At 36.8% G+C, this 18,160-nt stretch overlaps 1 protein-coding gene across 11 annotated transcripts in view; it reads left to right on the top strand.

The window, feature by feature from the left end:
* The window catches only part of NOL4 (nucleolar protein 4), a 436,192-nt gene that overhangs the window by 365,888 nt on the left and 52,144 nt on the right, over window positions 1–18,160 (top strand). The window contains exon 11 of one of the 11 annotated variants that reach the window (XR_015242528.1): window positions 5,754–5,843. The exons of the other annotated variants lie outside the window; for them this stretch is intronic. The gene's annotated coding sequence lies outside the window, so the exon portion shown is untranslated. The remainder of the gene's footprint in view (window positions 1–5,753; window positions 5,844–18,160) is intronic. 11 annotated transcript variants of the gene reach the window in all.

Here is an 18,160-nt window from a genome sequence, read left to right as displayed (position 1 = left end):
TGGAGCGATGGAGAAAGGATCTATATACATATACATAAATCTTGAGAGCTAAAAAGGACATAGCAGAAGATTAGCATTGTATGAGATGCAGCATCACATCTGATGGCTGAGAACTCCAGTGAATCTAAGTTTGAGAATTCTTGATTTGGGGATTTGTAGAGATCTTCTGAAAAGTGTAGAATGGAGCAGCTACTTTCAAGAGACCTAAGTGAATTAGCTACACATCTGAGTTTCTTTTTTGTAATGTTTATTTATTTTTGAGAGAGAGAGAAAGAGTGAGTGTACCAGCAGAGGGGCAGAGAGGGAGACACCGAATCTGAAGCAGGCTCTAGGCTCCGCACTGTCAGCACAGAACACGACACGGGGCTCGAACCCACAAACTGTGAGATCATGACCTGAGCCGAAGTTGGACGCTTAACCTACTAAGCCACCCAGGCAACCCACTGTACCTCTGAATTTCTAAGGCAGATGAAGACAATAAGAATTTAAACCATTAACTGGGAAGCATGACGTGCGTAGGCAGCCTAAATAGGAAGGTGAAGATTGAAGGAGACAGATGTTTGTGAAACCTTTTAAACTAATACAATAAGAACACAAACCCTATACATTGTACCGTGTTCAAGAAGACTGGGAGGGCAGAAAGATGAGAAAGGATACCCTCACGGCATTTGGACTTAATTTAATAGTAGTTTTGGGTTCTTACTTCCAAATCACTGTAAATAGGTACTTTCTTAATCTATTCAAGCTGCTATAACAAAAATACCATAAACCGGGTAACTCAAACAAAAAACATTTATCTCCCGGAGTTCCGGATGTTATGAAGTCCAAGACCACAGTGCTGGCAGATTTGTTATCTGGTGAAAACCTACTTACTGGTTCATAGCTGGCCATCTTTTCACTGTGTACCCCCATGGTAGAAGGAGTGAGAGAGGTCTCTGGTGTCTCCCTTATAAGGGCACTACTCCCACTCATGAGGGCTGCACCCTCACAAAGGTCCTACCTCCAAATACCATCACACTGGGGATTAGATTTCAATATATGAATTTTGAGAGGATGGCAAACATTCAGTCCACGGCAGGCACTTTAAGAGAAACAAAGTTAAATAAGAATCACTGATCTCAGGGAACTTACAGATCAAAATGAGAGAAAATATTTTTTTCTTTTCCCGTCTAAACATCAGAATCCTTTAAGATTCTGATTGAATAGTACTTCCTCTGGGAAACTTGACTGTACCTTGCCACCTTGTGGCCCTTTGGGAGAGTAAATTACTCTCCTGGATATGTCTCTATTCTAGCACTGTACTTTTTTTTTTAAGTTTATTTATTTTGAGAGAGAGAGAGAGCTCAAACATGGGAGGGGGCAGAGAGAAAGGAGAGAGAGCGAATCCCAAGCAGGCCCAGTGCTTGTCAGCGCAGAGCCTGAGACAGGGCTCGATTTCCCAAACCTGGAGATCATGACCTGAGCCAAAATCAAGAGTCAGACGCTTAACCGACTGAGCCACCCAGGTGCCCCCAGCACTGTACTTGAAAGCAGAAATTCTGTCTTGCTCACGATTACATCCCCTGAATAAATATAATAAGTGCTCAACCATTTTGGCTTAATGAATAATAGATTTTTAAAAATAGAACACGTAGTGCCAAAAGTGAGAAAGGTATAAAGAGAATTATTTATTGGATGGCAGGGGTGAAGGGTTTATTTTAGATAAAGCAAAGGAATCTGAGGCAAAAAGAAAGACTATACTGAATTTGAAGATTCTATGGGTAAAGGAGGAAGCCTCCAAGAAGTTTTATAAACTTCTGCTTTATTTTGAATACAGTAGCAACAGGAAAAGCTGGCCCCTGTTGGAGACTTCCATTGCAAGGAAAGGATGCCCTTCAAATCCTTTGTTAGCCAACCTCCATTTGTTTAGAGCTGGCAAGGGTCTGCACCCAGTGATCCAAATTTTCAAGTTGGAGTGTTATCCAAATGACAGCAGTTACAATTTGTGTAAAGAATTTATTCAAATTATCAAACTGAAATGAGAAGCAAGCAAGCAGCCAATCCTCCCGTTATTATCAAATCCAATTACATAGGACTTTGGAATGCTTTCTTTCTATCCGGAAGTTCACGTTGAGCTGTCTAAAGAGGGCAATTGTAGTTTGCTGCAGTTATCCATTGGATCTCTTGAGTCTAAATTATATGCATAATGCATAAGTTAACTACTGATGTTTCCTCTCCACAAACTCCATCAGGCAGACTTTTCAATTTGTTTTTCAACTCTGATATAAACTGGGCTGATATACAGACCGAAATTTAACAAGACCAAATTGTAGTAATAATGGCCATAATAACTAACATTTGTGTCGTAATTTCTAGTTTGCCCGAATCTTTACATCCATTATCTTCTTTGCTCCTCACTAATATTCAGGGTTGTTGGCCATAAAGATGCTTTGGATCAGAACCTATAATTATGAGTCTAAGGAAGCTCGGCCATAAGATTCACCACATTCTAGAGCTCATTGATAGTGATACGACTGACATTGTGTATGGATAGTGATGTCCCTAGGCATCAACATTCTGAACATCACTCTTCATCTGAAATTTTCAGAGGAATACTTCTATTCATGTACAGTCTTGACTTCTCATCTGTCATTCACTCTTCAATCCACTGTAGCTGGCTCCTCCCCACCATTTTGCTGAAACTGGTCAGAGAAAATTTGTCAATGATTCCACTTATTGTCAAACTATAGGTGATTTTTGTTTTACTGGATTTCCTGGCTATATTTAAATGTGTTGATGTTAGAGCTTTGAAACATCCACTCTCTTGGCTTCTGTGATAATACACTCTCATTTCACTTTGCTCCTCAGATAATTCTTCTGCCACATTCCTGGGCTTTCTCTCTCTCCTCATGCCCTCCACCCTGGGATTCTCCTAGCCTCCTGCTCTTGTCCCTTTAACCCTCTTATTCTGCACACTGCTCAAAAGGAAGCCGACTAGCTCTTAGGGTTTTAGAATATGCTAAGAGTGGCATATCTCACCCATGTTTTGCCCTGATCTTCAGATTTTATATCTGGTTATCTACCAGGTAGCTTGATCTAGATATCCCAAGAAAACTCATATTCAATTACTTTAAAATAAATTCTTCATATCAACACCTACTGTTGCCTGTCTTATGGGGTTATCTCATGCAGGAATGCCTTCCTCTTCACCTGACTCATATCAGTTATTATGTTCTCTATGATAATTTTCTAGTTGCCTCCTCCATTAAGTTTTCTTCCTATATGTTCCCATGATACCCTGGGCATGCCTCTTATTTAACCAGTTACCTGCTTTTCTCTATACTGGACTGTGCACAGTTTGAGGGCAAGAAAGGTGACTTTTTTTGACTCTCATATCACCAGTGTTAATAGATAACTGGCTTATATTCATGTTCAATGAATACTAGATGGATAAATGAATGAGTCATAAGGGAATTGTTCCAATAAAATACTGTACCACTTTTGAAAACTTAATTAAATCTAACTGAGCACAGTAATAATCAGTTGAGGATGTCTTCTTACGGTTCTCTTTTTCTCTTAATACCTTGAAAAGCACAATAATGGAAGAAGAGAAGTGTTTCGGATCAAACATTTAAGACAAATGTTTTGAAATACATAAATTCTGTTTTAAACTGTATTCAGCTTTAAGTCCTCTGACTCAAGAGAGAAATATTTACATAGTTACCTGGGGAACCATTTTTACCTTTACCTTATCCTCTTTATAACCTCTTCTGGTTCACTAGCCATATGCAAAGTAGTGTGGAGGCATGGGGAAGGATCCCTCATCATCCTGCTCCAGAAGATCAGCTGGGTGTTTCTGTTGTGTGAAAAATACATAAGATCTATTATGTAAAATTGTGTAGATAATGATTTTACAAAGTAGAGCCTAAAAGGGACTCACAGAGGTTAAGCCATCCCCTATGGTTAATTTGTATGTCATTTACACAATGGAAAGATCTACATGATAACATATGTGAAAAAAGATGACGATGTGATCTAATTAAAGTCAACATAATTGGGATTATGCAGTTATTATATCTCAGTAGATTCCAATAAACCTGAGTTAGTTTTCAATGCACATTCTATGGCCCATAGTGGAGACTTCGTTTGTATCTGGAGATTGTGCCATCGGGGTGTCCAACTTGTGGCTCTCTATTCTTAGAAAGCCCATTTCTTCCATGTGAATTCCTCTGATGAGCTGTCTTGATTAATATATTTTCCTCTCTTAAATTCTACTCTTTTCTGTCCTTATTTTGATTGCTTTTCTTTTCTTATAAATATAAGTTTCTCCACTTCTGTACTGTCCAGTACAGCAGCCATTAACCACATATGACTATTGAAACTGAAATTAATTAAAATTGAGTAAAATTTAAAATTCAGTTTCTCAGTCACAGCAGGACACATTTCAAGTGCTCAGCTGCCAAAGAGGTGGGTGGGTACTACATTGAATTGAACATTTCCATCACCACAAAAAGTTCTATTGGAAGAAAAAAAAGTTCTGTTGGATAGTGCTGATTCCAGACACTACTCTTCCTACCTTACACCATTACACTGACCTTTGGATGGTTTTATTACTTCAGAACTTTTTCTACATTTATTCCATTAAGCTCCTTGCATTTAATTATATATGTGTTTTTCTCTCAATAAAATGAGTGAGGTCAATGAATAGCTTTATGGAAACTTAAATGGTGATTCTTAAATAGTAATGCTTTTCATTCAAACTTCTCAGCCTTTAATTAACTTTGTAGCTATATAGGGGCTCCAAGAAGAGCTACTAAGTTGTACCATAGGTGTTGAAAACTTCTTTGGTAGAGGCTGGCATTGCTTTAAAACTAGAAACAAAACCAATTTTAAAAGAATTTCATTGTGACAGAATTTCAAATTGTGTGCCATCTAGAGAAAACAAGACCAAACTGAAAATGTTTGAAATGCCACTGAGTTCATTCTATTTTTCCAGCCTTTCCCACATGGACCATGATAATAACCTAGAACTCAGGTGAAACTATGGAAGATTTACACACATACGTACTGAGATAACATAGAGCTTCAGAGAGACGATGCTTATCTGTAAACTTTAATGATTGGAAATTATGTTAATCAGTTGGAAAAAATGGAAGGGAAATTATAGGAATTGTCTGCAAAATAAATGGAAGCAGCTTTCAGTTTATCTGACTGAGCCCTCAAATCTTCCACCAGGTTATTGTGAGGTCAGGGAGCCACGGAGAAAGGGCTCTAAAAGAAAGGAGCGGCCCTGTGCTTTCCCTGGACTACCAAGCATATGTAACTGGTTTTACAGGTCAATATTGATCAGGCTTTCTGGCAGCAGGTTCTTAAAAGCCCAGTAAAATGGGTCTTTACTTACTCTTAAGATCCTCTTTTTGTTTTGTGTTTTTGTGTTTGTGCCTCCTCACCGAAGGGAAGGAACGAAAAGGCGACTCATTAGAATTCTGGGACCTTTCTCTAGGATACAGTTCAGGGCTATCCAGGTGTTATGAGTGCATAATGGTTGGTTTGGCTTGCTTTCCTTCTACAACCTCCTCTGAACTTTGTCATGTCCTCTGGGAATCTGTCTACACAAACCGGTTAAATTTTACTGGCTTCACCAGCCCGCTGCTACTCAGGAAGGAGCTCTTTGGGGAGTTCAGAATGTTCTACTTTTCTAGGAAGTCAGAAATATCACTCTCTGTATGAAAATTGAATTAGCCATTTTCTACATTCCTCTTTCCTGGGTTCAGGTACTGATGCACCTTCCTGAAATAGGCACCAGGCTGCTCCCCTGCCTCAGTAGAGATCTTGAGTCTGTCTGCCTGAATCACTCCAAGAGGGTAGGAAGGCCAGAGTTGCCTTATTTTTTTCTCTTTCATGTTAACAAATTTCAAATGCCAAATATGATTACAATTACAATGCTAATATTTTCCTTTTGTGGTTTCAAGGCACACAGTCATTTTAAATGACATTTGGTTCTTGGCTAACATACAAATGCTTTTTCTGAGAGCCCTGCTTCCATCCACATCTAGTTTCTGGAACTAGTGGAAGTATGTGGGTCCACAGAGTGAAAGCTGCCTTGTGTCATTGTTTGGTCCACTCACTCAAGTTCAGAATTAACAAATGATTAATGCGTGGTGACTAACATTCTGGCCAATATCTCAGTGGCCTCGGGGAAAAACAAATTATATCTGGTGATTTAAACTCATTAGGGAATGATCCTCTTGAGTACAGTAGTCCCTCCTTATCCACAGGGGATATTTCCAAGATCCCTAAGAGATGCCTGAAATTATGAATAGTTCTAAACCCTAGATGTACTATGTATTTTCCTCTATTACATACCTATGATAAAATTTAATTTATAAATTATGTTTTTAAGTGTATGTATTTATAAATTTAGTAATTTATAAATTAGGCATAATAAGCAAACAATAACTAATGAAATAAATTAATTATACAATATACTGTAATAAGTGTTACATGAATGTGGTTGCTCTCTTACCCTTTTTGTGATGGTTTGAGATGATAAAATGCCTATGTGATGAGATGAAGTGAGGTGAATGACACTGGCATTACGACTTTAGCATTAAGTTACTATTGACCTTCAGACTATACCTCAAAAGGAGGATCATCTCTTTCTGGATGAAACTGATTCCAGGTAACTGAAACCCTAGAAAGGGAAACCATGGATAAGGAAGAACTGCTGTACTCTGAATGTATCTAAAAGTAATTTTTACACTACTTAAATTTAGAAATTTTTTTCTGGTTCCTATTTCTGGCAATATAAGTGACTCTATTGTTTCTTGGGGCAATATTATAAAACTAAACATTTTTTTTATTTTAATTCTGGTATAACATAACATAGTGTTATATTAGTTTCAGGTGTACAATGTAGTGAGTTGTCAGTGCTCTATATTCAGTGCTCATCACCGTAAGTGTACTTTTAAACCCTTTCACCTATTTAACCCATCCCCCCACCCACCTCCCCTTGGGAACCATCTGTTTGTTCTCTATATTTGAGAGACTTTTTTTTTTTTTTTTTGGTTTGTCTCTTTTATTCTTAGTTTCTTTTGTTTCTTAAATCCACATATGAGTGAAATCATATGGTATTGTATTACACTGACTTATTTCACTTAGCATTGTATCCTTTAGTTCCATCCATGTATTGCAAATAGCATGGCAAGATTTCATTCTTTTTTATGACTGAGTAATATTCCATTATACGCACACATGCACATATCTGTGGATACCTGGGCTGCTTCCATACGTAGTCTGGCTATTGCAAATTATGTGGCAATAAATGTAGAGGTGCCCGTATCCCTTTGAATTAGTGTTTTTGTATTTTTTTCATAAATACCAAGGAGAGTGATTACTGGATCATAGGGTAATTCTATTTTTAACTTTCTGAGGAAGTTCCCTACTGTTTTCCACAGTGGCTGCACCAGTTTGCATTCCCACCAACAGTGCAAGAGGGTTCCTTTTTTCCACATCCTTGCCAACATTTGTTGGTTCTTGTGTTACTGAGTCTAGCCATTCTTACAGGTGGGAAAAAAGGCCTCATTGTCTTTTTGATTTACATTACCCAGATGATGAGTGATGTTGAGCATCTTTTCATGTGTATCTTGGCTATCTGTATGTATTCTTTGGAGGAATGTCTGTTCATGCCTTCTGCCCATTTTTTGATTGGAGTGCCTTTTGGTGTTGTATAAGTTCTTCTGTATTTTTTATACTAACCCTTTATTGGATATGTCATTTGCAAATATCTTCTCCAATTCAGTAGGTTGTCTTTTAGCTTTGTTGATTGTTTCCTTTGGTGTACAGAAGCTTTTTATTTTGATGTCATCCTAATAGTTTATTTTTGCTTTTGTTTCCCATTCCTCAGGAGACCTAGCTAGAAAAACACCGCTATGACTGATGTCAGAGAAATTACTGCCTAAGTTCTCTTCTAGGATTTTTATGGTTTCAGGTCTCACAGTGGGGACTCTAATCCATTTTGAGGTTATTTTTGCATATGGTATAAGGAAATGGTCCAGGTTTCCCAACACCATTTGTTGTTGTTTTTTTGTTTTGTTTTATTTTTTCAGATTTATTTATTTATTTTGGCGGGGGGAGGAATTCCAAACAATGAGTCAACAATGCCATATTCAGCTTCGCACAGACAGCACAGATCCCAACATGGTGCTCAGTCTCCCAAACAGTGAGATCATGACCTGAGCCAAAACCAAGAGTTGATCACTTAACTGACTGAACCACCCAGGCCCCCCCAATACCATTTGCTAAAGAGACCTTTTCCCATTGTCTATTTTTGCCTCCTTTGTTGCATATTAATTGACCATACAATCATAGGTTTATGTCTGGGTTCTCTATTCTGTCCCATTGATCTATGTGTCTTTTTTTTTTTTTTTTTTTTTTTGTACCAGTACCATACAGCTTTGGTTACTATAGCTTTGTTGTATATCTTGATATCTGGTATTGTGATATCTCCACTTTCATTCTTCTTTTTCAAGATAATTTTGACTATTCCTGGTCTTTTTTGATTCCCTACAAATTTGAGGAGTATTTTTTCTAGTTCTGTGAAAAATGCTATTCGTATTTTGGTAAGGATTGGATTAAAACTGCAGTTTGTTTTGGGTAGTTTGGACAATTGAACAATATTTGTTCTCCAAAATCATGAGCATGGAATATGTTTCCATTTGTGTCATCTTCAGTTTCTATTATCAATGTTTTAAAGTTTTCAGAATACAAGTTAAGTTTATTCCTAAGTATATCATTATTTTTGGTGCAGTTGTAAATGGGACTGTTTTCTTAATTTTTTATTCTGCTACTTCATTATTAGGATCTAGAAATGCAACAGATTTCATATATTGATTTTGTATCCTACAACCTTACTGAATTCATTTGTCACATCTAGAAGTTTTTTGGTGGAGTCTCTAGGGTTTTTTTTTATATACAATTATCAGTTCATCTGCAAAGAGTGACGGTTTTACTCCTTCCATACAAATTTGGATGTTTTTCTATTTATTTTCCTTGTTTGATTTCTGCAGCTAGGACATCGATTACTGTGTTGAATAAAAGTAGTGAAAGTAGACATCCTTCTCTTGTTACTGACCTTAGGGGAAAACATCTGTTTTTCAGTATTGAGTACAATGTTAGCTGTGGGGTTTTCATATATGGCCTTTATTATGTTCAGGTATGTTCCCTCTAAATGTATTTGGTTGAGGGTTTTATCATAAATGGGTGTTTTACTTTGTCAAATGCTTTTCTGCACCTATTTGAAATGATCATATGGTTTTTATACTGTCTCTTGTTGATGTATCCCATTGATTGATTTCGAATATTGAACTAGCCTTACAACCATGGAGTAAATCCTACCTGATCGTAGTGAATGATTTTTTAATGTATTGTTGGCTTTAGTTTGCAAATATTTTGTGGAGGATTTTTATGTTCACCAGAAATATTGGCCTCTGGGTCTCTTTTTTTGCAGTGTCTTTATCTGGTTTTGGTATTAGGGTAATGCTGGTCTGGAAAGTTTCCTTTCTCTTCTATTTTTTGGAATTGTTTCAGAAGAATAAGTATTAACTCTTCTTTAAATGTTTGGCAGAATTCACCTGTGTCTGGTCCTGGACTTTTGTTTGTTGGGAGTTTTCTTTTATTACTGATTCAATTTCATTGCTGGTAATTGGTGTGTTCAAATTGCTATTTCTTCCTATTTCAGTTTAGGAATTTATCCATTTCTTCTAGGTTGTCAAATTTGTTGGCATATAATTTTCAGGATATATTCTTATTATCCTTTGTATTTCTGTGGTGTCCATTGTTAATTCTTCTCTTTCATTTCTGACTTTGTTTGAGTCCTCTACTTTTGATGAATGTCCTAAAATTTGTTAGCTTTGTTGATCTTTTCAAAACCTAGCTCCTGGTTTCATTAATTCATTCTATTTTTTTTTTCAGTTTCTATTTATTTCTATTCTAAAATTTATTATTTCCTTCCTTCTACTGGTGTGGGTGTTGTTCTTTTCCTAGCTCCTTTACGTGTAAGGTTAAGTTGTTTGAGATGTTTCTTCCTTCTTGAAGTGGGCTTGTATTTCTATCAACTTCCCTCTTAGAATGGCTTTTACTGCATCTCAACGATTTTGGTCTCTTGTACTTTCATTTTTATTTATGTGCTTTTGGATTTCTTCTTTGATTTCTTGGTTGACCCATTCATTGTTCAGTTGCATGTTATTTAACCTCCATATATTTGTGTTCTTCCCAGATTTTTTCTTGTAGTTTATTTCAAGTTTCATAGCATTGTGGTTAGAAAAGAACATGAAATGAGTTTTATCTTTTTGAATTTATTGAGACTTGTTTTGTGTCCTAACATATGATTTATTCTGGAGAATGTTCTGTGTTGGCTGTTTTAGGATGGAATGCTTTTAATATATCCGTCAGATCTATCTGGTCCAATGTATCAATCCAAGCCACTGTTTCCTTGTTAATTTTCTGTTTCATTAATGTAAGTGGGTGTTAAAGTCCCCTAATATTATTGTATTACTACTGATTACTTTCTTTATGTTTGAATAGTATTTTCTTGTTGCGTATTTCCTTTATTATATAATGCCTTTCTTTGTCTTTTGTTACAGTCTTTGTTTTAAAGTCTGTTTTGTCTGATACAAGTTTCCCTACCCCAGCTTTCTTTCCACTTCCATTTGCATGATAAATGCTTTTCCATCCCTTCACTTTCAATGTGCAAGTGTCTTTAGGTCTGAAATGAGTCTCTTGTAGGTAGCATATAAACCGGTCTTGGTTTTTTTTATCCATTCTGTTCACCCTACATCTTTTGATTGGAGCATTTAGTCCATTTACATTCAAAGTAATTATTGATAGATACATATATATTGCCATATTGTTACTTGTTTTATGGTTGTTTTTGTAGTTCTTTGTTCCTTTCTTCTCTTTCATGGTTTGTTGACTACTTTAGTAATATGCTTGGATGCCTTGCTCTTTAATTTTTGCACATCTATTACTGGTTTTTGATTTGTGGTTACCATTAAATTTACAAATAACATATTATGCATATAGCAGTCTATATTAAGCTGATGGTGACTTAAGTTTGAGCCCACTCTAAAAGTACTAAATTTATACTCCTCTCCCCCTCAAACATTTTAGATATATGGTGTTCCACTGTATAATATGCATTTATTTCATGAATGCCTTGACTGATTTTTTAGATATACTTAAGTTTACTGCTTTTGTGCTTCCTATTTTCCTTACTCCTACTCATGATCTTTCCTCACTACTCAGAGTCAGCCTCAATAGTTCTTGTAGGGCTAGTTTGGTGGTCATGAACTCTTTTAATTTGTGTTTGTATGGGAAATTCTATATCTCTCTTTCTATTCTGATTGATAGCCTTTCTGGATAGAGTGTTCTTTTCCCTTTCAGCACTTTGAATATATCATGTGACTCCCTCTGGCCTGCAAAGTTTCTGCTGAAAAATAAGCTGATAGAAAGCTTATTTTTGAGGGGTGCCTGGGTGGCTCAGTCAGTTGAGCATCTGACTTCAGCTCAGGTCATGATCTCAGGGTTCATGGGTTCGAGCCCCGCATCGGGCTCTGTGCTGACAGCTCAGAGCCTAGAGCCTGCTTCCAATTCTGTGTCTCCCTCTCTGTCTGTCCCTCTCCCCCTCATACTCTCTTTCTCTCAAAAATAAATAAACATTAAAAAAAATTTTTTAAAGGAAAGCTTATTTTTGAAACACTTTATTTTGAAAGCGTTTTCCTTGTATGTAACTGTTTTCTCTTTCTGCTTTTAGAATTCTTTCTTTATCACTACTTTTTGCCATTTTATGTGCCTTGGTGTGGACCTCCTTGAACTGATTTTGTTGTGGGCTCTCTGTGCCTCCTGAATCTGGATTTCTGTTTCCTTCCCCATATTCAAGATGTTTTCATATGTTATTTCTTCAAATAAATTTTCTGCCCCCTTTTCTCTCTCTTCTATTTCTGGGAAACCTATAATGCAAATGTTATTATACCTGATGATTTTGCTGAGTTACCTTAATGTATTTTCATTTTTTATTATTATTTTTTTTTCTTTTTCCTGTTCAGCTTGATTGCTTTCCATTATTATGTCCTCCAGGTCACTGATTTGTTCTTCTGCTTTTTCTAGTCTACTATGTATTCCATCCAGTGTTGTTTTTTTCTTTTTTTTTAATTTTTTTTTCAATGTTTATTTATTTTTGGGACAGAGAGAGACAGAGCATGAACGGGGAGGGGCAGAGAGAGAGGGAGACACAGAATCGGAAACAGGCTCCAGGCTCTGAGCCATCAGCCCAGAGCCCAACGCGGGGCTCGAACTCACGGACCGCGAGACCGTGACCTGGCTGAAGTCAGACGCTTAACCGACTGCGCCACCCAGGCGCCCCTCCATCCAGTGTTTTTAATTGTTGAGTTCTTCATCTCTGATTTTTTTTTAATGTCTTCTATTTCTTTGTTGAGGATCTCACTGATGTCCTCCACTTTTGTTCTGAAGTCCAGTGAGTATCTTTATGACCATTACCTTAAATTCTCTATCAGACATTTTACTTATGCTTGTTTCATTTAGCTCTCTTGCTGTGATTTTGTCTTCTTTCATTTGGGACATATTCCTCTGGATCCTTATTTTGTCTAACTCTCTGTGTCTGTTTCTAGGTGTTAAGAAATTCAGCTACATCTCTTTCTCTTGAAAGTAATGGCCTTTTTAAGAGGTCCTATAGTGTCCTGCAGTCAATGTCCCCTATTCACCAGAACCTGATGCTTCAGAGTGGTCTCTTATGTGTGTTGTGTGCACCCTGCTATTGTGGCCAAGCCCCATTTGTCTTCATTCCAGTCACCTGCAATGACTCTTTTTGCCTATTGTGGGCAGGATTTGGTCCCAGTATTATTGTTAGGCCAGACTGAGGCCACCTTTGGCTTGAGTTCAGTCAGACCAAGCATTGTCAGATCTGCTGTAGCACCAAATTGCAGGGCCTGCTCCCTGTATTCTTTCCTGTGAAGCTTTTGTTGGTGGATGTGGCCTGCAGTCAGACAAGATGTCTGCCCCCAGCCAACTGCTGGGGCTGCAGTTGGACTGCTGTGTGTGTGTGTGTGTGTGTGTGTGTGGTTCTCTTTTCTTCTTCCTGGGATGGGAGTCACATTGGAGTATTTTGGTACCCTGTGAGGCTTGTGTCACTGCTTTGGATGGTCTCTTGCCAGAAGCATGTTGGAGAGGGCATGTCCATAAGAGAATGTGGGGGTAAAGTACATGATGCCAGCAAGGTCTGCACCAGTTCACTGTGGGAGGGGACCCACAGCCCTGTGGGAATATTCCTGCCCAGGCTGAGATGGAAGGGGTGAGGCACACTGTTAGCAAGCCAGGTGGAGGGTGTTTCCACTGTGCCACCCAGGCACCTCTCTGAGTGTAGTTTTGATTCCCCTTTCCCTAATGATAAGTGATGCTGAGTATCATTTCATGTACATGTTGGCCATTTGGATGTATTCTTTGGAAAGTATCTATTTAGTTTTTCTGCCATTTTAGATGTAGATTGTTTTGTTATTGAGTTGTGTGAGTTCTTTATATATTTTAGATATTAACTGCTTATCAAATATGTCTCACAAATACTTTCTTCCATTCTGTAGTTTCTTTTTATTTTACTGATTGTTTATTTTGCTGCATAGAACCTTTCTAATTCGATGTAGTCCTACATGTTCATTTTTGCTATTTTTGCTTATGCTTTTTGTGTCATACCCATCACTGCATAGACCAATGTCAAAAACTTCTTCCCTATGTCTTTTCCTAGGAGTTTTATGGCATCAGGTCTTAGATTTAAGTCTTTAATCCATTTCAAGTTAATTTTTGTAAATGATGTAATATAGGGTTCCAATCTGATTTTTCTGCATGTGGCTCTCCAGTTTCCCCAAAATTATTGGTTGGGGAGTCTATCCTTTCCCTATTGAGTGTTCTAAGCCCCCTTGTCAAATGTCAGTTAACTGTATAGGGAAGAATCTAGTTCTGAGTTCTCAATTTTGTTTTATTTGTTTATGTGCCTATTATTATGCTAGTACCATACTATTTTAATTACTACAGGTTTGTAGTATACTTTGAAATCAAGAAGTACAATGCCTACAGCTTTATTCTTTCTCAAGATTGCTTGCATTATTGGGAGTCCTTTTGTGGTTCTATGCAAGTTTTAATATTCTTACTAGTTCTGTAAAAAGAAATGCCACTGGAATTTGGTAGTAATTGCATTGAACGTATAGATGGCTTTGAGTAGTATGGGCACTAACAATGTTAACTCTTCTGATCCACGAACATGGATATATTTACATTTGTTTGCATCTGCAATTTTTTTTCATCAAAGTCTTTTCATTTCCCTCGTACAGATCTTTCACTTGGTTAAATTTATTCCTAAATATTGTTTTTTATGCTACTGTGAATGGGATAGTTTTATTTATTTTCAGATGTTTTGTTGTTAGTGTATAGAAACACAACTGACTTCTGGATGTTGGTTTTTATATCTTGCAACTTTACTGAATTCATTTATTAGTTTCAACAGGTTTTTTTTTGAGTCCTTAAGATTTTCTATATATAAGATCCTATCATCTACAAGTAATGAGAGTTTTACATCTTTCAAATTAAAAAAAATAAGATTTTAGAGCGAAATAGTTGGGGGGAGTAACATATGGGGTGGGGGGGGGTGGAGAGAGAGAGAGAGAGGGAATTTTAAGCAGTCTCCACTTAAGCACTCAGGCCAGTATGGGACTCAGTCCCACGACCCTGGGATCATGACCTGACCTGAAATCAGGAGTCAGACACTCGACTAACTGAGCGACCCAGGCACCCATTTCTTTCTCATTTGTATACCTTTTATTTCTTTGCCTTGTCTAGTGGCTCTGACTAGGACTTCCAACCATGCATTGAGTAAGAGTAGTAACAGTGGGCATCCTTGTTTTGTCCCTGATCTTAGTGGAATATCTATCTATACCATTCACCATTGTGTATGATGTTAACTGTGGGTTTGTCCAATAAGGTCTTTCTAATGTTATGTTCCTTCTATACCCAATTTATTGAGGGTTTTTATCATGAAAGGATGCTGTATTTTGTCAGATGCCTTTTCTGCATCTCTTGAGATAATCATGTGATTTTTATCTTTCATTCTGTTAATGTGATATATTGCATTTATTGATTTGCATATGTTGAACCATCATTGCATCCCAGGGTTAAATCTTGTGTGGGCATGATATATAATCCTTTTAATATGTTGCCAAATTTGGTTTACTAATATTTTTTGAGAATTTTTGAATTTTTGAATTTCTGAATTCTCTATTGAGAAATCAGAAATTTTGGTCTATAGTTTTCTAGTAGTGTTCTAATCTGGATGTGGTATCAGGATAATTCTTGCCTTGTACAATTAGTTTGGAAGTATTCCCACCTCTTCAATTTTTTGGAAGCATTTGTGAAGGATTTGCCTTAATTCTTCTTTAAATGTGTGGTCGAATTTCCTATGAAGCCATCTGGTCCTAGGGTTTAGGTCTTGGAGGTTTTTAATTACTGATACAATCTCCTTACTCATTATTGGGTCTATTTAGATTTTGTAGTCTGCCTTTTTCAGTCTTGGTAGGTTGTATGTTTTTAGGAATTTATTCATTTCTTCTGGGTTGTCCAGTTCTTTGGTATATACTTGTTCATAGCAGTCTCTTCTCCTATGTTTTTCTGTTTTATCAGTTTTAACTTCTCTTTATTTTCTTTTCTCTATTTATTTAGGGTGTAGTTAGTTTGTTTTATTTAATGTCTCAAGTTTTTATTTAAATTCCAGTTAGTTAATATATAGTGTAATATTAGCTTCAGGAATAGAATTTAGTGATTCATCACTGACATATAACACCAGCTGCTCATTACAACAAATTCTATCTTTAAAACCAATCACCCATTTAGGCCATCGTCCCACCCAGCTTCCCCCCAGCAACCTTCAGTTTGTTTTCTATAGTTAAGAGTCTCTTTTATGGTTTGCCTCCCTCTCTTTTTTTTTTTTTTCTTTTCCCTATGTTAATCTGTTTTGTTTCTTAAATTCCACACCTGAGTGAAATCATATGTCATTTGTCTTTCTCTGACTCATATCACTTAGTATAATATACTCTAGCTCCATCCATTTTGTTGCAAATGGTAAGATTTCAATTCTTTGGTGGCTTAGTAATATTCCATTGTATATATGTACCACATCTTTATCCACTTATCAGTCAATGGACATTTGGGCTCTTTCCATACTTTGGCTATTGTCGATAGTGCTGCAATTTGTAGCAAAATCAGCATTTTTGTATTCTTTGGGTAAATAGTAATGCAATTGCCAGGTCATAGGGCACTTCTATTTTTAGGGTTTTTGAGGAACCTCCATACTGTTTTGCATTGTGGCTGCACCAGTTTGCATTCCCACCAACAGTGCAAGAGGATTCCCATTTCTCCACATCTTCACCAATACCTGTTTCTTGTGTTGTAATTTTAGCCATTCTAACAGATATGAGGTGGTATCTCATTATAGTTTTGATTTGTATTTCCCTGATGATGAATGATGTTGAGCATCTTCTGACTTCTCTTTCATTTCTGATTTTGAGTTCTCTTTTTTTTTTTTTCCTTGATGAGTCTAGCTAAAGGTTTGTCCATTTTTTTTTTCTTAAAAAAGAAAACAAAAAACTCTTGGCTTTTTTTCCCCTTCTGCTAACTTTGCGCTTAGTTATTTTTCTTTTTTAAAATGTCTGTTTATTTATTTAGAGAGAGAATGAGTGAGCAGGGGAGGGGTAGAGAGAGAATCCCAAGCAGTCTCCACATCAGCACAGAGCCTAATGCAGGGCTAGATCTCGCAACACTGATATCATGACCTGAGCTGAAATCAAGACTCAGATGTTCAGCCGACTGAGCCACCCAGAAACCTCAGTTCTTCTTTTTCTAGAGTCTTCATGTATAAAGTTAGGTTGTTCATTTATGATCTGTTTTCTTAACATATGCACATATCATTATAAACTTCCCTCTGATAACTTGTTTTACAGCATCCACAGGTTTTGATGTATTTCCTTTTTTAAATTTTTTTAATTTCCCTTCTGATTTCTTCTTTGACCCATGGGTTATCCAGAGGTTTGTGTTAAATTTGCACATATTTGTAGATTTTTAAGCTTTCCTCTGGATTTCTAGTTTCATACTGTTGTGATCAGAAAATATACTTCATATGATTTCAGTCTTCTTACATATGTTGAGACTTATTTTATGTCCTATAATCTTATCTGTCCTGGAGACAATGTCATGTGAAATTGTGAAGAATGTGCATTCTACAGCTGTAGGATAGGATGTTCTGTAACTGTCAAGTCCATTTGGTATAATGTATAGTTCAAGTCCAATGTTACTTTGTTTTTTTTTTTAATTTTTTTTTAATGTTTATGTATTTTGAGAGAGAGCGAGAGGACAGTGAGTGGGAGAGAGGCAGAGAGAGAGAGACATACACACACAGGATCTGAAGCAGGCTCCAGGCTCTGAGCTGTCAGCACAGAGCCTGTCTCAGGGCTTGAACTCACAGACCACAAGATCATGACCTGAGCTGAAGTCGGCCGCTTAACCAACTGAGCCACCCAGGCACCTCATGTTGATTTTCTATCTAGATGATCTACCCAATGCTGAAATTAGGGTGTTGAAGAGCCCTGTTATTACTGCATTGTCTCTTTCCAGACTTGTTAATATTTACTCAGTATATTTATATGCACTGATGTTGGTAGTTATATATTTACAAATATACCTTTTTCATGAATTGATACCTTTATCATTATACAGTAACCACTGTTGTCTCTTATTAAAATTTTTGGATAAAGTCTATTTTGTCTGGTGTAAGTATAGCTAAACACACTTTCTTTTGGTTTCTATTTGCATTGAAATTTTTTTTTTTATCCCATTACTTTGAACCTATGTATGTCCTTAAAATTCAAGTGAGTCTTGGGGGCCTCATGTAATTGGGTCTTTTTTTTTTTCATCCAGCAAGTCTATGGCTTTTGATTAGTGAATTAAATCCATTTACACGCAATTATTGATATATGTGGACTTGCCAGTGACATTTTATTAATTGCTTTCTGGTTGTTTTAGATTTCCATTTTTTCTTTTTCTCTGTTTCTAACTTCCTTTGTCAATTGGT

The sequence above is a fragment of the Puma concolor genome, chromosome D3 (genome assembly GCF_028749965.1).
Source record: "Puma concolor isolate L17-30 chromosome D3, mPumCon1.1.hap2, whole genome shotgun sequence".
NCBI classification, from domain to species: domain Eukaryota; kingdom Metazoa; phylum Chordata; class Mammalia; order Carnivora; family Felidae; genus Puma; species Puma concolor.
The sequence above is the reverse complement of the archived record's forward strand: the minus strand, read 5'-3'. Positions and strand labels throughout refer to the sequence as shown.